Source organism: Trichosurus vulpecula, chromosome 2, assembly GCF_011100635.1.
Source record: "Trichosurus vulpecula isolate mTriVul1 chromosome 2, mTriVul1.pri, whole genome shotgun sequence".
NCBI lineage: Eukaryota > Metazoa > Chordata > Mammalia > Diprotodontia > Phalangeridae > Trichosurus > Trichosurus vulpecula.
In genome coordinates this window covers 274252003-274271479 of record NC_050574.1, presented here as the reverse complement: position 1 = coordinate 274271479, position 19477 = coordinate 274252003, and the positions used below count along the sequence as shown (strand labels likewise).

General features: G+C 36.6%; 1 protein-coding gene across 1 annotated transcript in view; it reads left to right on the top strand.

Annotated features, from left to right (window-relative positions):
• The first annotated feature begins 7396 nt into the window (after positions 1-7396).
• The window catches only part of MBD5 (methyl-CpG binding domain protein 5), a 138031-nt gene continuing 125950 nt past the window's right edge, over positions 7397-19477 (top strand). Inside the window, exon 1 of the mRNA XM_036745435.1 lies at positions 7397-7523. The gene's annotated coding sequence lies outside the window, so the exon portion shown is untranslated. The remainder of the gene's footprint in view (positions 7524-19477) is intronic.

Sequence of the window (19477 nt, the reverse complement as noted above, 5' to 3'; positions counted from 1 at the left end):
TAGGTGTTTTCATTTTGAAGTTTCTTTCAGGAGATAACAAGTGAATTTTTTCTACTTTTACTTTATCCTTTGATTTTAATAGTTCTGGAAAGTTTTCCTACATCATTTCTTCAATGGCTTTTATGGTTAAAGTTTTCAGGTGGTCCAATGTTTCTTAGATTTCTTCTTGCTCTGTTTTCTAGATCATTTTTTTTCTTTCAATCAGAGATATCTTACATTTCCTGTCAGAGTTTTAATCTTTTGACTTTGTTTTAGTATTTCTCATTGCTTTGTGGAGTCATTGATGTCTGCCTCTCTGATCCAATCTAATTTTCAAGGAGTCTGTTCCTTAAGTATGGTTTTGTTACCCCTGTACTGATTAATCTGTTTATTCTTCTAGTTTCTCCTCTTAATATTTTCATACCTTCCCATTCTTTCTAGAGCCCTCATTTCATCTGTAGTCATTTCTAAACTCATTTCATTTTTTTGTAAATTTTTTATTTAAAATTTTCATTCTGAATTTTAATAAGCACCAAATAAAATTAGTATTTCCAAATGCATTATAGATCAGGAGGAGAGGACTATACATATAACTGTGAGTCTCTGTTATCTATTGTGTATCTCAACCTTACCCCCATACCTTCACTGGAGGGAGCAACCTTTGTGGATAATGGGTCTACCATCAATACCAACTGCTCACCTGCTGCCACCAAATAGCAGGTAAGCCCAATAGCTCTTGGAATAGTAGCACCCCCTAGACTATTGCCCTTTTTTCCAGCCCAGGCCCTACAGCATGGAAATGAACCCTGGGGAGATAGGGCTAGCCCTATCAATTGCCACCTGCAGGGTAGACAAGCCATCGTAGAAGAAACAACAAAGGACCCAGAGAGAGACACCAGAAGTACCTTGTGTGAGACAAGTGAAATCACAACGACCTCCTTCACCACTATCTACTGTCAGACCCTGATGGAGAAAGCTTACAATCCTTATCCCAAGAGTTCTGGAAATAGCCATGCCCTCTAGACTAATAACTCTTCTTCTATCCCAGCCCCACCACGATCATCCAAGGCAAAAATTCCTCTAGAAATTTGACCTGTTAACTGTTTCTGTAGGTGCCATAGCCACTCTCTGTTCTACAGCTATATGCGCTAAAGACTTAGTAAGAAAGTTCTCACCACTTTGGTGTTGTCAAATGATTGAACATCAGAAATGTATGTTTTTATCCATGCCAATGATAGCAGTTCTTAATTTTGGAATCATAAATCCCATAAAATGTGAACTTAGAATGGAAATAAATTATAAATAGCAAAAATCTACCTTCTTTCCCTAACACTATTAAGAATGAAAAAAAAAATCACTGTCACAGAAGTGTACAGTTAAACAAAATAAATTTCTACTTTAACCATGTCCAGAAAAAGATCTCATTATACAATTCGGAGTGCTTCACCATTTTGTCGGGAGGTGGGAGGAATGTTTCATCATTAGTCCCCTAGAATTGTGGTTCTTAATTATGCTGATCAGAGTCTCTATTTAAAAGTTGTTTTTCTTGGCCACATTATTGTTGTTGTATGAATTGTTCTGGTTCTGTTCACTTTACTGTGCATCAGTTAATATTAGCCTTCCTAGGTTTCTCTGAAACCATCAAAACTGCCCTCTTCATCATTCTTAAAGCAGAGTAGAACTTCATGACATTAACATACCATAACTCATTTAGCTATTCCCCAATTTGAGAGCATTCCTTCAGATTCTCATTCTTTGCCAGCTCCAAAAGAGCGGTAAATATTTTTGTGCATCCTTAGAATTTCTTTTGCATGGAATTAATCCCTCCCTTACGCACTTTTCCCTCTTACCCCTCTTTCCTTCTGTTTCCTTAGTGAGAGAAATGTATTTCTATACCTAAGTCTATGTCTACATAGTCTTCCTTCCTTTGACCAGTTAAGATGAGAGTGAGGTTCAAGTGTCAGCCATTATCCCCTCCCTGCTTTTCCTCACTTGTATAGATTTATACACACCCTGACTATGTAAGATAATTTTTCTCAACCTTCCTTTCCTTTCCCCACTAATGTATTCCTCTTGCCCAATTTTCTCTTAATATCAAGACATTACAGTACTCCCAGGCTTTGTCTAATTAGACTCCCTCTATGATTCCTGATGATAATAGAATTCAAAAAGTATTCAGGCATCATCTCCTTATATTTCAATGTAAGCAGTTTATCATTGTTTGGCCCCTTACATGCATTCATGTTGTTTATCTTTATGTGTTTCTCTTAACTCCTTTGTTTAACTTTCAAAGTTTCCGTGCTCCTCTGGTCTTTTCGTTGGGATGCTTGAAATTCCTCTTATTTCATTAACTGACCATTTTTTGCATCATAACACTACACGCAGTTTTGCTGGATAAATTCTTATCTATAAACCAATATCCTTCTGGAATATCATATTCTAAGTTCTCCAGTCCTTGATAATTATGGCTACTAAATTTTGTGTGATCCTTATTCTATCTCCTCAATACAGACTGTGTTTTTCTTTGAGGCTTTGCTTATAGATATTTTTCAGTCATTCTCTTTTTCCCTGGTTGTATGTTGTGCCTCCCTGTTAACATAATGGCTTTTTATCTTGGGATTCCTTTGTTTGTTTGCTCATTCTTCTAGCCTACTTCCTGTCTTTAGACTTGATATTAGGACCAGCCTCCTCTTGATACTTTCTTGAGATACTAAGTGTTGTGTTGTTCCAAGATCTCAGGGTCAGCTCATGCTGGGGACCTACAAGTTTTGAGCGCTCTCAGAATGGTCTCATCCAGGGCAAAGTCTGGTGGTTGCTTCCCCAGTCTGAGCTCTGCAAGTTGTTGATTTGAGTTTGGGTCTGAACAAGAGTAGACTGCTGCTGAAGTCAACCACTATCAGCCACCTGGGAAGCTCTGCTGCTTCAGAGCAACAGAAATGCATTCTCCCCTTAGGGCTGAGATTCCTACCCTGACTATTTTTCGGGCTTCAAAGTGGTAACCTCACTTTCTAAATAGAGTCTGAACCATACCTGTGTTGCTTGCTTCTATATACACAGCCTGGGATCTGTTGCTGTTCCTTACCCCATAATGCTGCCCCTGGGCCTATAGGTCCCCTCTTCATGATGCCCTCAATCCATGTGACCCAGAACCAGGTAGTAGGTGACAGAGCTTCCAGATGGCACCAGTGACCACTGCAATGATACCATATGGTACTGAGACTTCCTCTTGCCCTGATATAGAGCCTCTCCATGCACAAATGACTACTGGAATATTCTCTGAGTAACCAGTCCCGACCAGACCCCATCCCCCTCTTCGCCCGAACTTTCTGCCAGTGCCAGCTTGAGCTGAAAAAAATGACTTATTGTATCTCTCAAATTTTCCCATCAAAAATTTTCTCTGCATCTTCTAGATCTCTTTGAAAGAGATTGGAATTACGGGTGGTAGGGGCAGAGCTAACTGCATTGCTCCCTTTTCCTCAGCTACCTTTCTTCAACCCCTGTTACTGTCTAACTTTACTTCTTGAATTGGAGGTTTCTTTGGGGGCCAGGCTTTATTCCCTTCTGGAAAGAATGGTGAAACCCTCTTTAGCATGGAACTGTATTATCTGGTGTCTGGGCCATTGGTGCTGTGTTATTCAATGATGTTTGGAGCTGCTGACCAGTAACCTGCAGTAGGAGCTATCTGCATAGGATGTTCTGATCCAGAGTAGCAGAGACAATTGCCTTCCCAGCCCAAATCCTGCCAGCTTCTAATCCCAAAACCAGGCTCAGAGCCACACAATTGTAGGCCCCAGGTATCTGGCTTGATCCTGTTATAGGCTCACATCTCCCTGCTCCTGTCTGGTATATACCTTTAGGCTTTTGACCTCCCTGACCCACTCCTGGTTAAGCTTCCCTGTTTGGTGCTTTCTGGAAAGTCTTTTCTTATTGGACCCTTTCCCTGTGGGCTTCTTACTGTCTCTTTGTGATGACCTGTGTTGTCACAAGGCACTTATTAGAGATTCTCCTTGATTGATCTAGCACTTTTTTCTAATCCTTGATAGACTAGTTGTCAAATAGTCAGGCTTTTCAGCTTATTTCCATTTGAAGATCTTGAGGAGTGCTCCCAATCTTCCTCTATTCTTTAGGATTCTCCTTAATTCTACACAAATTTTTAGAAATTTAATTCAGTTCAACAGATATTTATCAAGTATATTTTCAAACAAAATAGTCACTGAAAGATATGAAAAGTCTGGATGAGACATAATCCTTCACCTTATGGAGGCTATAGTCTAGTAGAGAGTTTTGGGGTTTTTTTGTGGACCTAATAAATCACCACGTAGTCATGTTACTGGAATTTAGTTTCAGTTTTTTAAGCTTTTTTCAAAGTAGACGCATGGTTTCATTGATGTGGAATATTCCCATTAGGGAAACTATCTACTAATACAAATTCAAAACTGTTCTTAGATGCACAGTCTTAAAGAATTGCTTGGGGCACTGAGAAGTTAAGTGATTTGCCCTAGGAGAATGTATTATGTGTCGCAAGAAAAAGTGAACCCTGGTCTTCGTGACTCTCAGGCCAGCTTTCTATCCACTATATTCTATGTACTATACTGTCTTCTACTCTAGTGCGATGTCTCACTTTTCTGTTTTTGTAAGCTTCTCCTGGTTTATATTAAACGTTATGGTTAGAAATGACCTTTGACATCATCTGGTATAAGAGCACCCACTCAGTGTTAGAGTCCCTTCTACTATGTCTATGACAGATGGTCATCCAGCCTGGAAAGTTACCCTGCCAGGAGAGCTTTCTAAACATTTAAAAAGAACTCAACCAATACTGAACATTTTTAGCAACTAGGTGCTACTTTGCCAACCCTTTCCATCATTATATAAGCTGTCTGTGATTATTAGAAAGTCATTCCTGTTATTTAGTCTAGAACTGTTTCCTTCTAATTTCCACCCATTATGCCTCATTCTGCCCTTCAGGCGTAGCACAGAATAAGTACTTTTCCTTTTCTAGTTCATAACCCTTCATACTTAGTAGGCAGTTTTCAAGGTACCCAATGCCCAATCTCTTTTCTCGAAACTAACCATCAACAAAATATTTTTACAAGTCCTTTGTTGGGCAGGATTTCAAGTCCCATTTTTGCCCTATTTATTTCTCTCTGTAGGTATTTCCACTTGACAGTGTCTCAAAGTATGGCAAACAGTACTGAGCACTTATGATCTCTGCACAGCAAAATTAAGCAAAATTTTTCAGTTGTTCTGTTTTTGTTCACTTCTTTTTAATGAAGCCTAAGATTACATCAACTTTTTTGGTTTTCACATTACACTGTTGCCTTATTGAACTTGGAATTCATAAACCCCAGCTCCATATAGGGCCTCACCATCTTGGTCACTTCAAACCCTCGCCCACCCACAGTAGATTCTAATTATCAGTGTCCTTTTTCAAGAATCTTACCAACCAGACACAGTGTTTTCCATATGTAATATGGATAGCACAGAATCTGGAAGACTATTATCTCCCATAATATAAGTACTCTTGTTTCTTTTAATGCAGTCTAAGATTTTCACAATTATTTTAACAGCAACAATATGTATATTTACTCAGGGTTCAGCTGCCTTTAAGTATTGCTTTCATTTTCATTAGTGTAGTCATCTTAAATATTATTCCCCTAGTTCTGCTTACTTCCCTCTCTTACCCTATAAGTCATCCCACACTTTTGTGAATTCCTTATATTAATCTTTCTATTACATTCACATACCACAGGTTTTTAACTATCCATCCTCCAATTGATGGGCACCTACATCGTTTCCACTGTTTGTTACCATAAAAAATGCTTACATGAATATTTTATTACATACGAGCACTTTCTGTCTTTGTTTTCCTTGCAGTATAGGACTAGTTGTAAGATCACTAACTCAAAAGATATGAGCAGTTTAGTGACTTTTCTCACAAAAATCCAAATTATTTTGGAATGGTTGGACCAAGGCACAGTTCCACCAGCAGTGTATTTTTGTAACTTGTTTTCCATAGATCCTCTAATGCTGACTGCTTCAGTCTTTTCTCATCTTTTCAAGTTTGACTGGTATAAGGTGAAATTTCAATGTTTAATCAAATTTTTCTTATTATTAATGAGTTGGAGCATTTTAGCATATTGTCATTGATAGTTGCAGTTCTCCCTCGTCAGACTCTTCATATCCTTTAACTGTTTAACTATGGAGAAATTACTTTTGTTCTTAAGTATTTGTGTCTGTTCCCTTTAGATCACAGATACCAATCTTATGTTATAGGGATGCTTGAAACTTTTCTTTTCTCACTGATGTTTTTTTCCATTTCTTCCTACTTTGATTTTCTTTAGACAAAAGATTTTTAGTTTTGTAGAGTTTTATATTTTATGATCACCTCTCTCTTGTTTGATAAATCTTTCTCTTCTAATTGTTTTTAATAATGTGAACATTTAGATTTAGATCACTGTAGATTTATTATTTATGTAAACTTATTATATGATCTAAAATGCTAGTGTAACCTAATTTCTGCCAAACTGCATTTTGATATTTTTTCCTCAATTCTTGTTGAATAATGAATTTTTCTCCCAGTAGTTTATGCTCTTGCAACCTCTTTATTTTACAGAAGAGTGAATTGAGGCCCACAGAGTTTAAATGACTTGCCAGGGTTCACACAGGGACTAAGCTTACTGCCAGTGTATCACAAATTTTAAATGCTATTTATAAAATTATGATATGATAAAAGTCAACACAAGGAGATATTTTAAACTCTACAAATCTGACACATATTTGTGATCTCTGTAGTATACAAAGCTGTTCCCTGCTATTTCCCCAAGTTACGTATGATGACCTGAAGTAACCCATCCTCCATGAGAATGATCCCTATTCTCCTCTTCCTTCTCATCTGCTTCTCAGTCCACCTGGCTAACTTCCATTTTGGGCATTCAAGAATGCAATGAATGTAAAAATTCATAGACTATGCAAAACATTATTGTTCCTAACTGCTTTATACCTTTCTAGTTTTTAAATGTATATAAACTGCAGATTTCTGGGTATTAGTTTTAAGGTCTGTTATTAAAAGTGTATCATGTTTTATAATAGATGAAGTAAATTGTGCTTTTTCTTCAGATGTTCCTAATTTGTAGAGGTAGTGAAAGAGAAGGGAAGGAGGGTGTGTTTGTAGAAATGGGAGAAAAAGAGAGAATGAGAAAGATTTTCCTATTATAGGCTATGTAAATTTGTTTTATATGTTGTATCCTCTTTACAATAGTTTGTCTCCTGTAGTGTGTTGAACCTCTTGCCAATGACTTATTTCTGTTTTTATAAATAAAAAAGTAATAAATAATCTAAATTCTAACTGAATTTTTTTGAAAGAGTATACTTAAATGAATATGTGTACCTGTTTTTTTTGTTTTTTGTATACAGGAAAAAGAGGTGCTCTCTTACTATATAAACCAGGAATCATAAAGATATAATAAAACATTTGAGAGATTTGATCTCTCCAGTGAGCAGTGGACCTTGGAAGATTGGTTTGGTTTATCAGTTCCTCTTCTGGGGTAAGTATAGAATATTCATTCTCTCTGTGTGTCTCTTTCTCCCTCTGTCTCTCATCCCTCCAATTTTGAACTTATATGTTTGTCCTCTTTTTCTGAATACAGTTAATTTTCAATAAATAGAAAAGACATTTGACAACTGCAGGTTAAAATACCAGATGTTATCAGATAGGCAAAAGTATTATTCAGTTTAGAGTCAATTCTTACATTTCTTTATGCCTGTTACATGCTGCAGACCCCACTTAAATCATTGACTTCCACTGGGTGTAACAATATAGTAGGTATCAGAATGTGTCATTAAGGAAGGACACAGTTCCACTAGAAATTACAATTAAATATGTGCCTCTATTAAGAAAACAACATTTAATTAATCTAAAAACTCAATTTGTATCACCAAAAATATTGCCTGTCTTATGGACCACAGACCAAATTAATAGTATACTTTTGTTTAGCACCTAATGATACATAAATAAGTGCTATATTCCATTAAAAATCAAGTCTCTTTTTCACTCATTGTATATATGGCATACTTACAGCCTTGAAAGAACATTAACTGTTAAACTTCCAAATGAGTTACTGTGCCTATTTCCCCAAGTCTTTTAAGTTAAATTAAAATTTAAGAATAACTTTGGCTTTTCAAAATGTGGCTGATAGTTTAGTGTATTTTCTTACTTGAAATAACTTGGCATTGCAGATCTAAAATGTTATAAAGAATGAATATCTGAGTAGTTTATAAGATATTGGTCATGATGAAACTAATTCATCCCCTTTTGAGTTTTGAATAGGGTTCTATAGGGTAAGTCAGAGCTAAGACTTAGAGATAGGCTATGTAAATGGCTTCTTATGACCTAGGTGTCAAAGACACTAATATTTCTTCTTATAAATGTATAGATTTTTAGTGCCAGAGAATTCTGCTTTTCATTTCATTTTGTTTTGTAATTCAACAAATAGCACATCTAATCGTGTCAAATCAAAATTTCTAGACACAGGTAATATAATCTTTAAATTTGGGGCAAGAAAACTGGGGTAGATGTATAGTTTTCAACCCTTGCCCTAGAGTTTTGACCTAGATTTAGTGTATAAAAGACATCATAGGGTACAAACTGGATATCATAGCAAATAATACATTGTAATTCAAAGTGGACAGAATACTTTGAGATGTGGTTTTTCTTCAATTAACTAGATTGGACACAAAACAAAGGAAGAAGAAAAGTAAATGGTAATACACACTGAAGAGGAGAGATTGAAATCAAGAAATGAGTTATGTAATCTGAATGGAATCATGTAATTTTTATAGTTGAAAAGGACCTTGGAGATCTTTAATTCAACTGCTCATTTTGCAGATGGGTTAAGTAATTTGCTCAGTCATATAACTAATTTTCCCCTCTGACATCCCACACACTAGAATTTTAGCCCCCTGAGATAAAGGATTGTTTCCATTTTGTCTTTGTATCCCTTGTGCCAAGCAGAGTGTCCCATTTACTTAAACTGTGTAATCTAAGGTCATTTGAACTGTACTGAATTGAGGACAGCTAGGTATGTAGTAGCTAGACCTCTATACTTGGAGTCAGGAAGACCTGATTTTGAATTCTGCCTCAGACATTTATTAACTATGTGACCATGGGCAAGTCACCCAATCTCTCAATTTCTTCATTTGTAAAATGATGATTTGGACTCAGCAGCCTCTCAGGTCAGTCACTTCTGCTCTAAATCTGCAATCCTATGCTGTGAATTAAAGTTATTGTCAGAGTTAAAATTAAAGCCCAGGTCTCCTCATTCCCAAACCTGTGTTTTTTCCCCTTATAATTGAGACTTTCAGAAAATACCGCTATAAAATCAGTACTTAAAAGTAAGAAAAAAATAGGTCTTGTTCCTAGCTTTTGTTTTTACATCTCCATTTCCTAATATATCTCTCCTCTCTATCCAACCCAGAGAACCATCCTGTATAACAGATAATGAAAAAGAGAAAAAAACAGTTCAACAAAATTAATATATCATCCAAGTCAGACACCATTGTCCTCCACTTCTGCAAAGAAGGGAGGGAGGTGCCTATCTGCTCTTTGGGGGCCAAACTTGGTCATTATCATTTCACAGCATTGTTTCTGTTTTTTTGTTGTTTTTCTTTCCACTTACGTTATCGTCATCTTGGAATATTGTTTTACTCTTTCAGCATATTTCACTTAGCATCAGTTAATTTAAGTCTTCCTGTGCTTCTCATTCTTCATATACATTATTTCTTATGTAGCAGCAATATTCCATTGTGTTCTTTTATCTAATTTATTTAGATATTGTCTAATTCAGGAGTTAGCAAATGATAGCCCACAAGCTAAATCAGGCCCACCAAGTGCTTTTGTACCCACGAGCTAGGAATAGTTTTTACATTTTTTAAATGACCTTTTTGGACCATAGTTTGCCAACCTCTGGCCTGGTTGATGGCCATCAACTTTGTTTCCATATGATAGAGAGATAGGTGGATAGGACCTTTATTAAGTACTTACTCTGTGCCAGGCACTGTGCTAAGCGTCAGGGATGCAAATGCAAATAAGCAAGATGGCTCCACATCTCAAAAAGCTTATAGTTATAGTGGGGGAGAAATAAAGGGCACCCAGAAATATAGTGGAGTGGGGTGCTATATTCACTTTAGCATGGCATGGAAATGGTGAATAAGTGCAGTGAAGGCCTGGGCCCTTGCAACATGAGGCAAAATCTCTCCTGTTAGAGTGGGGGTGTGGTTCTAGATGATTGGTCCAAGTGGAGATAGCCAAAAGTTCAGAGGAGACTCAAACTTGGCAAGATAAGACAAAAGCCAGGAGTGGTTCCAGGGGAGGAGTCCAAGTGCTGCTATTAATATTTTGTGTGTTGGGCCTTTGCCCCCTCCCCCCATTTTTGACTTCTTCGGGATAAAGGATTGGGTAAAATTTATAGGCATGGATGTTTTAGTCACTTTCTTAGCTTAATTCTGAATTCCTTATGAAATTTTTGAGTCAAATTACAACTCTACAAACAATGTATTAATATGTTTATCTTTCCACAACCCTTCCAACATTGACTGTTCACACCTGTTAGCATTTTGGCAGTTTGCTCCATGTAAGATGAAACCTCATAAATGTTTTGATTTGCAGAAATCTTTTATATAATTGTTAATAGTTTGCTGTTCTTCTTTTGGGAACTATTCATATCATGTGACAATTTACTTACTAGAAATTAATACTGGTTATATATGTTGTGTTAGTGGCAATAAAATAGCAAGATACAAAATAAATTCACAAAAATCAGCAGCACTTCCCCAAAGCAGCCACAAAATCCAGAAAGAAATAATAGAAAGGGATGTCCTACTCAGAATAGCCATAACATGCATAGAATACTTTGGAGTCAGTCTACCAAGAAACTTGCATAGATTCAATTGCAGAACACTGAAAGAAATAACTACTTAAATAATAGGATTGATATTCAATGCTTAAAGCTGGGGTGTACTAGTACAATAAAAATGACACCAGAACCTGTTAGTATATAAATTCTGTGCTTTATCAGACTTTCATGAGGGTACTTTTATAGTTCTAGATAAATAATAACAAAATTCACTCAGAGGAACAAGTCTAGTATCTCAAACATACTAATGAAGATAAATAGTAGTAATGGAGGTAAAATACCATTTCAAAATCTCAAATTATATTCTAAGGCAGTGATGTCAAACTCAAATAAAAATTATCCCTGAAGGCTACATATTGATTTAGAAAACCACAAATTAACATTAACATTGTATTGTATTTGTATTTATTTTATTAAACATTTCCCAATTACATTTTAATCTGGTTGGGTAGCCCTGCTATGAGTATGATACCTCTGCTCTAAAGCACTAATGCTTAAAATTATCTGGTACTGAATTTAAAATATTAAAATAAATCAGTGGAAGAGACTGTATAAAGAAGAGTTTTTAAAAACTGAACTCAACCCAATGTTTCATAAACCTGAGAACATAAATTACTTGGGAGTGAACTCCTATTTAACAAGAATTGATGGAAAAATTAGAAAGAAGTTCTTGCTAAAATAGTTGGGCTTTTTTTAGCATTAAAATACTTCTTTATAAATTCAATAGAAAGCAACTGATGGAACAGCTTGTCTAACATTCATGATTTCTTTAGCTAATCCTCCAAAGATATAGATAGATAGATAGATGTGGTGGGGGGGCAGAGATAGAGAGATAAATAAATGAATTACACAAACCCTGAAATTGTAGAAAGGATTTGGTTTTTAAATAAATTTTCAAGGTATTTAATTTTAAATAGCAATCATAGTTTTAGCTTCGGGCTTTTCTAGGAGGTTGTGAATAATTATTAGGTGAGATTATGGGCCCCAGGCAAAGCCTTAGGACATTAGTCACTTCTGGCTAGTCAGTCATCCTCGGGGCCTCATGATGGCCCTTTAGATTGTATGATATTTTTTAAATTCTAGGAGGCCATCAATCCTATATCTGTCAGTTTACCATTGAGGACCCTCAGAATTTTGAAGCTCAAATTGGGAAGATAATGTCTTACTAACACTAGAATCATTGGTAGACTTGTTAGATTTTAAATGTTACTCTGTTCTGAGGGATTGTTTTCCTTGAGGAAGTGAATTGAAACAGATTTTTTGTAAAGCAAATACATCTATTTTTCCATTCTTTCCTAAAAATTATTGGAAACATACATGAACACAGAGTTAGACATACACACAACCACAGCGACACCAAGAAAATAATAATTTGTGTTCAGCCCTATCAGTAGTGCAATCCATGTGCTGAGAGTCTGATTAAAATAGTAACAGACCTAAAGAGAATCTCAGCTTTGGGATTCTTTTGTGTTACCTTTCTACAGATTTATGTTCAGAGGAATTACATCTCCCCTGCAATGGTATAAAGTGAAAGTATAGTGAACATAAGAATGTCAGTGATTTTTAATTTAGACCCAATTCTATTACCTGAAAAAAGGAAATACCTGTCTGCTCATCTTGTTTTCAGCTTTCTTCTAAGAATATCACAGCCTCCTCAGGGTAACTCCTTTGTTTGATTTTTTTTTTCATTTAATCATTCAACAAGCATTTATTAAGTACTCATGCCAGAAACTGTTCTAAATACTGGAGTTTCAAAGAAAAAATCCAAAACAAATCTCTCCCCTCTAAAACAAAGTTGCATATGTCTTAGGCAGCCTCCATACAAAGTAGATAAAAGCTAACCATAGAGAAGAGGCACCAATAGCCTAGGGGACCAGGAAAATGTACTTGCAGTGGCACCTGAGCTGATTCTTGACATCGTAAATTCATTATGTCCAAAACTGAACTCCTTTTCTTTCCCCAGAACATCTCCCCCTTCCAGATTTCCCTATACCTGCTGATGGCACCATCATCCTTCCAGTCCATGTTCATAACTTCAACATTAATCTCAACTCCATCCTCTCCTTTCCCTCACCAGCTCAATCTTGCAGTCTTTACCCAAGCTCATATTTCTGCTCGCCCAGCCATCACCTTAATTCAGGCCCCCGTTGCTTCTTACCTGGACGATTACAAGAACCCTTTTTTTTTTCTTCCCTTGAAGTCTGGGCCTCCCAATCTTGCCCATTCTGGAGGTGCCATCATTGATAAGCTCAGGAGCTTTGACTGCTCTCTTTCTGACCTTGGATGATTCATCTTCCCCTAGATTGCCTGGTGCCTCCTGGCTGGGGGAGTTACTACTTTAGTGTGAGACTTAATGCAGATCGACTGAGTCCACTGAAGCTCAGAACTTCTGAGCTCGAGTGATCCACCAAATGATAGAATTTTCCTGTTAATGGCACCAATTAAAGAAAGGTACCACCATTCCCAGAAGGAACTTTCTAATTGGTTTCCCTGACTCAGGTATCACAACTCCAGTCCACGCTACACATCACTGACAAAGTAATTTTCTTTAAGTTTAGATTTGACCATGACTCCCCTATTCAGTCAACTCCAAAGGTTTCCTCTAAAGACTGAATATGAACTGCTCTGTTTGGTTTGAAAAAGCCCTACAGAACCTGATTCCAACCTATCTTTCCAGCATCAGTCAGTTAATTGAGTGCCTTACTATATGCTAGGTCCTTTTCTGAATCTTCAGTAACTTTGGCTACAGCACCTGTAGGAGCAGTTTCTAGGCTGCACTATGCAGAAGATATACTACAAGTTTTCCCAGGATGAAGGCCAAGGTCACTGGGCTGGAAGCCACTGCCACTCCCAAGGTACAGGGTTGTGGCCTATCTCCATCAAGGTCTGAGGAAAGATGGTAATTAAAGTGATATCATGGTGGGGATGGCTGGCCCCTCCCAACAGAAGTTGCTTCCCTGTATAATGGCTGTGAGGGCTGGGCTAGAAGCAAGACTGGTGGTCCTTGGGGTGATGTCACTTCCAAGACTCCATTGCCTATCTGCCTGTTGGTAGTAGTTAGTCAGCAGCTGTTGCTGGTGGTAACAAAGAAGGTGCTCCCCCCGCCACAATCTTTTTTCCCCAATAATGGTTGTGGAGACTATGCTAGAAGCACGTCTGACTTTTAGGGAAGCACTGCCATTCCCAGTGTGCTTTGCTTCAGGGTCCAAAGGTCCAAAGGTCAGCGTTGTGGTGCTATTTGTTTTGACCAGCCTGTCACATACTGCTTCCTGTTTTCATCCTCCCCTGTCACATGCTACTTCCTGTTTCTTCCTCAAAGTAGAGAAGGAATAAGAGGACTCAGACCAGAGCCTCGGGCTACTCCCATGGTTAATTGGCAATGACATGGGCGAAGGTCCAGAAAAGGAGAGTGATAAGGACCAGGTGGGTGGGAAGAGAATGCAGAAAACAGTCATAAAATCTGGAGAGGAGAGCATGTACAGAAGGAGAAGGCAGTCAGCAAAGCCAAATGCTGCAGGGAATCGGTTTCAACAAAGATTGAGAAAGGCCATTAGATTTGGTCTCTGGTTATTTTGGAGAAAGCAGGGACTCAGTATCTTTTCTCTGTTTAAGGAAGCTTTATATTGCTGTCCTCTGAGCATAGCATCTCTTCTGAGAGAGTATTTGCTGGGACCTCCTCCTTTCTATAACTCATGTCTCAGTTGCCAAGATGAGTTTTCTCATGAGTACATAGTATATTGCTTTCTTTGCTGTCAGAGGTCCTACTACCTCTCGCTGCCTTATGGATTGTCTCCCATAAGGGCAGTGGTTCTCTGGCCCAAGGTGGGGGTGGAGATTTCCCACTCTAGCCCTGTTATAGATATAAGGATACTCTCTACCAGCTGTTCCCAGATGTCATTAGCCACTGAGCTTAGCAAACTAACTTAAAGAAGGCTATCACAAGGGGCATGGCCAGTCTTTGCCAGCAAGTGCCAACTTCTGCATGAACAGCTTGTTGTCACTTACTTTAACATCACATTATCTGTGGTTACATGCTGGTCTGGGTCAAATACTAGTCAGGGAACCAACTTCTATTTCCATTTAAATCAGCACCTATCTGACCCTAAAACTCCTAGTCCGTCCTCCACTGTGGGCTGGGCATGTTACTCCCTCCTGGCTCCTTCCTTCACCCCACCTGGGGCGATTTCTGATTCTTTAAGACACCAGCTATGTGAAACTGCCTCCTGATGCCTTTGGACCTGACCCATGAAGGCCAAGAAGGTAATACTGTGCATTGTGGGAAATTCAAAGTCCTGCTGCTCTGCTCCTGGCATCCTCCTCCCCAGCAGAGCCATGTCCCCTTTGTTTTTATGTTGACAACCTTAGCCCAGTGCCTGCACTTGATCAGCTCGTTATCAATGCTTTTAAGTTAACTGATTGATCCTGGCACTGCTAAATACTCTGCTTACCCAGGGTAGAAAGGTTATTTTGCACAGAATCACTAAATATTATCCTTTATCTTGCCTAGCATTCTTAACAACTTCCTTTCTCAGAGGGCTGCTTTTCTTGAAAAATCATGACTGCCTTCTCTTCTGAGCACTTTAAGTACATTTGGAATGAACAGTTTTAACAGATAGTACAGGTCCATCCAAAAATTGCCTACATTATGTTTAACTCTAGTAAATATTCATTTCCCAATTTTAAAACCTGTGAGAATATGATGATTTCATTGTTTTTCCTCAAATGATGTGTAAAATGGGACAACGTACAACTAAAAGAACCTCATATGTAACAAAATAAGTTCATAATCACTTGAGTATTTGAAAGATTTCTCTGTGGTTTGAGATATTTGAAAAGTTAAAACTATATTCATCTTTCTTGAATAAATACACTTTTAAGTGTAACAGAGTCTACAGATCTGTATGATAACAGGAATAATTCAGGAGCACCGTACTGTAATGCTGATTTATGTTCCCTTCCTCCTGTTTTCTCTTTAAAATATTCTTAATTTCTCATAGGCAAGGTTAGGATATAGCATTATGTAATGTGTATCTACTTCCTGATTATTTCAGTATTAACTAATTAGGACAGAGAAGAATTATTAAAATCACATAATTGATTCAGTAAATTTCAAGAAAAAATAATTGTCATGAAAATCTGAAAATAAATGCAAGAACCTTTGTGCATCTTCTATAATTAAAATACATCCCATCCTCTATGGGTCTTAAAGTTGTAAGATATATGATTAAACAAATTGTGCTTTCAAATGTTACTGTGAGTGCCTATAGTTACCATTATTCTGTATGGAAACAATAGCTTCCAATTAATATCCAATGTGGCATTCATTACTAAATTTCATGGTATGTTTTTTGTTGATATTGCAGTGTTTATTTTCACTATAGCTTGTACCTGCCTACTTATTCTGCTTATATGTGAATATCTTCTATAGCAGTTAAAAAACAAAGCCTTGTCTTAAAGGCTATGAAATTCCTAAAGGATTTTATTTAATATACATAAAGGGAGGGGTGATTCCATTTTTACAACAATGGGTACTGTTTTAATCCAAAGTTGTTATTCCTCAGCAATCATGTTACACATTTTATTCATAATTCAGAAGTGAGGTATTATGTTTCTTGTTGACTTTACAAAAATCTACCTACTTCATATTATTTTCTATTTGCAGCATTCAAAATAGTCCATGTGACCTAGATATTGAAAACCAAGGTAGAATGTGCTGCATTGCTGTTATTTACTGTGAAGTCTTAGAAACATTCTATTTCCATATAGTAGAATTATCAGGTATATCCTGTTTCCAGTGCTGGTTTTTAAAGGTTTTTAAATGTCTCTAAAAGTGTATATATACAATTGGTATTTACCTGATCTCATAAGCAATATGTCAAATAAAATTAAATAAAGCTAACATGTTGAATAAAAATTAAATAATGACTTCAAATTCTAGCATAAATATAGCCATAATAAAATAATCATGTTTTTATTTTAGGTGATGCTATTCAAGATTTGTTATGCATTTTTTGTTATTTTCCTTCTTTTATGATTGTAGGAATATTATTTGTTTCTTGGATCTAATCATAGTGTAATCCCTCGATTGGTATTTCCTAATTTGGTATTGAAATCATATATTTGTTTTTAAAAAAAGAAAATATTTATTACAGGGCCTTTTTAATGAAAATTCATTAAACAAGAGAAAATAAATCTTATGACTTGTTCTTATGCGTAGCAAATATCAAAGGATACTTAGACATCCTTCAGATTTTCATACATTGAATTATATAGCCCTAGAAGTGAAGCTGCTTTGTTCATTGGAATAAATACTTCCCTGAAAAGATTTCACTCAAAGGTGGCAGAGTCCTCTAGGAAGTGAAAGGATATGGCTGATTTTATCTTTATATGAGTGGAATTCCTATGAAGTAGGAAAAAAGACATATAACATTCCCAAGCCTCATTTGGAAAACTGTCTTGCCTGAGATTTGCAAATCTTGTGGCATCCATGTCTTCCTCAAATACAAGATTTCCAACTGGGCTCCAGCTTTATAAATTATCTAACAGTTGGAAATGTAGCCTGAATAGGGCCATATAGTGGCTGAGGCCCAACTCTGGAACACATAACTCCTGACTCAGTATTCAGCACTGTACCCTAAACCCCACTTCAGCCATCACTTTACAGTCAAGACCCTTTTTGGCAGCCTCAGTAAATGAAATAGGTGTTGAGATGTTAACTTATTAATCTAGGAGGTGGTGGGGTAATAAGAACATTGTGCCCAAACCCTATTCCTGACTGCTTCTAAATAGCATATAACTTGGGACAAGTTACTTCTCTTTTCACATCCATGTTCCTCATCTGTAAAATGCACAGGTTGACTGTATGATCTATAACGTCCCTTTTGGCACTAAAAGTATTTAATCAATACTTTTAATGAATTTAAGTATTTCATCAATACTTTTAATGAATTTAAGTATTTCATCAATACTTTTAATGAATTTAAGTATTTACAGAATTGTATCTCATTTTTTAAAAAATTACCCACTCAGTCTACTAATTTAAGCAAGTGGCTTATTTGAAAGGTAATTTTCAAATAGCATTTTTTCTCAAATTTCCATGTTTAATGATTTTCTTTGTGTAATATTCATGTTAAAAATCTTAATATGACTACCTCAAACTCAATAGATTGCCAAAGTTAACAAAAAAAGGAAAATGACAAATGCTAGAGGAGCTCTGTGAAAATAGGTATATTAGTGTACTGTTCGTGGAGTTCTGAATTGGTCCAGCAATTTGGAGCTGTGCCCAAAAAGCTGTTAGACTGTACATACCCTTTGACCCAATGACACTAATACTAGGTCTGTCTACCACAGAGATCAAAGAAAGAAGAAAAGGACCCATATGGACAAAAAATTATAACAGCTCTTTTTGTGGTGGCAAAGAACTGGAAATTGAGAAGGTGCCCATCAGTTGGGAATGACAGAATATGTTATGATATATGTACTATAAGAAATTATGAAGGGGATGGTTTCAGAAAAACTTGGGAAGAATTGTATGAACTAATGCAAAATGAGCAAAACAATTTATACAAAAAGCATATAAGACAAACAACTTTCAAAGACTTAGAAACTGATCCACACAATAGAACCAACCATAGTAGTGTAGGACAGATGATGAAATATGCTCTCTACCTCCAAAGAGGTGATAGACTCAGTACAAATTAAAGTATTTGTGTATATACATGCAAATATATACATGTACACATGTGTACACATATATATAGGACATGGATAATGATGGAATTTGTCTTGCTTGACTACATATTTGTAATAGTTTTGGTTTCTTTGCTTTTTTAAATGAATGGGGAGGAGAGGTAGGAAGGAGAAAATTTGGAACTTACAATTGAATTTTAAAAACCTTAATATAATGTTAAACTTTAGTTGAAAACTTGCAAGCATTAGTTTCATCTTTTTATACTATATAAAGTATTAACTACAGCAAAGATGGCAAAAGAAAGATTTTCAAAATAACTTTTTATTGACTTGGTTAGCTTAGGAATTATCAGCATAATAATTTTGTAGTGGGTTTCTGTGTATGATCAGACAACATTTCTTCAGACCTAGGAAGATCTGGGTTCATACTGAAACATTCTAGCTTCCTGACCCTGGACAAGTAATTTAACATTGCAGTGCCCTGAACCACTGTCTAGGACTATGGAAAAGGTTTAGACCTGCATTAGTAGAGATAGTTCCTAACCTAGGAAGTCTTTATGCCAATAAAAGTCTTTATCTTCTGTGTATGTATACCTATGTGTATATTTATATACTCACACATACATATACCTGTGCTTTACACTCATGTATGCACTCATGCCTATGAGTACACATGCATGTCTCTATATGTATCACTTTATTTGTATGTACATATGTATATACTTGTACCACATGTATATCTGGCAGTCATACCTTCATTAAGTTCCTACTATGTGCCAGTCACTGTGCTAAGCATTGGGAATACAAAGAAAGTCAAAAGCCACAGCCTGTGCTTGCAACATGAGAACAGGATTTATACAGGGTAAATTTGAGCTAATCAACAGAGGGAAGGCACTATA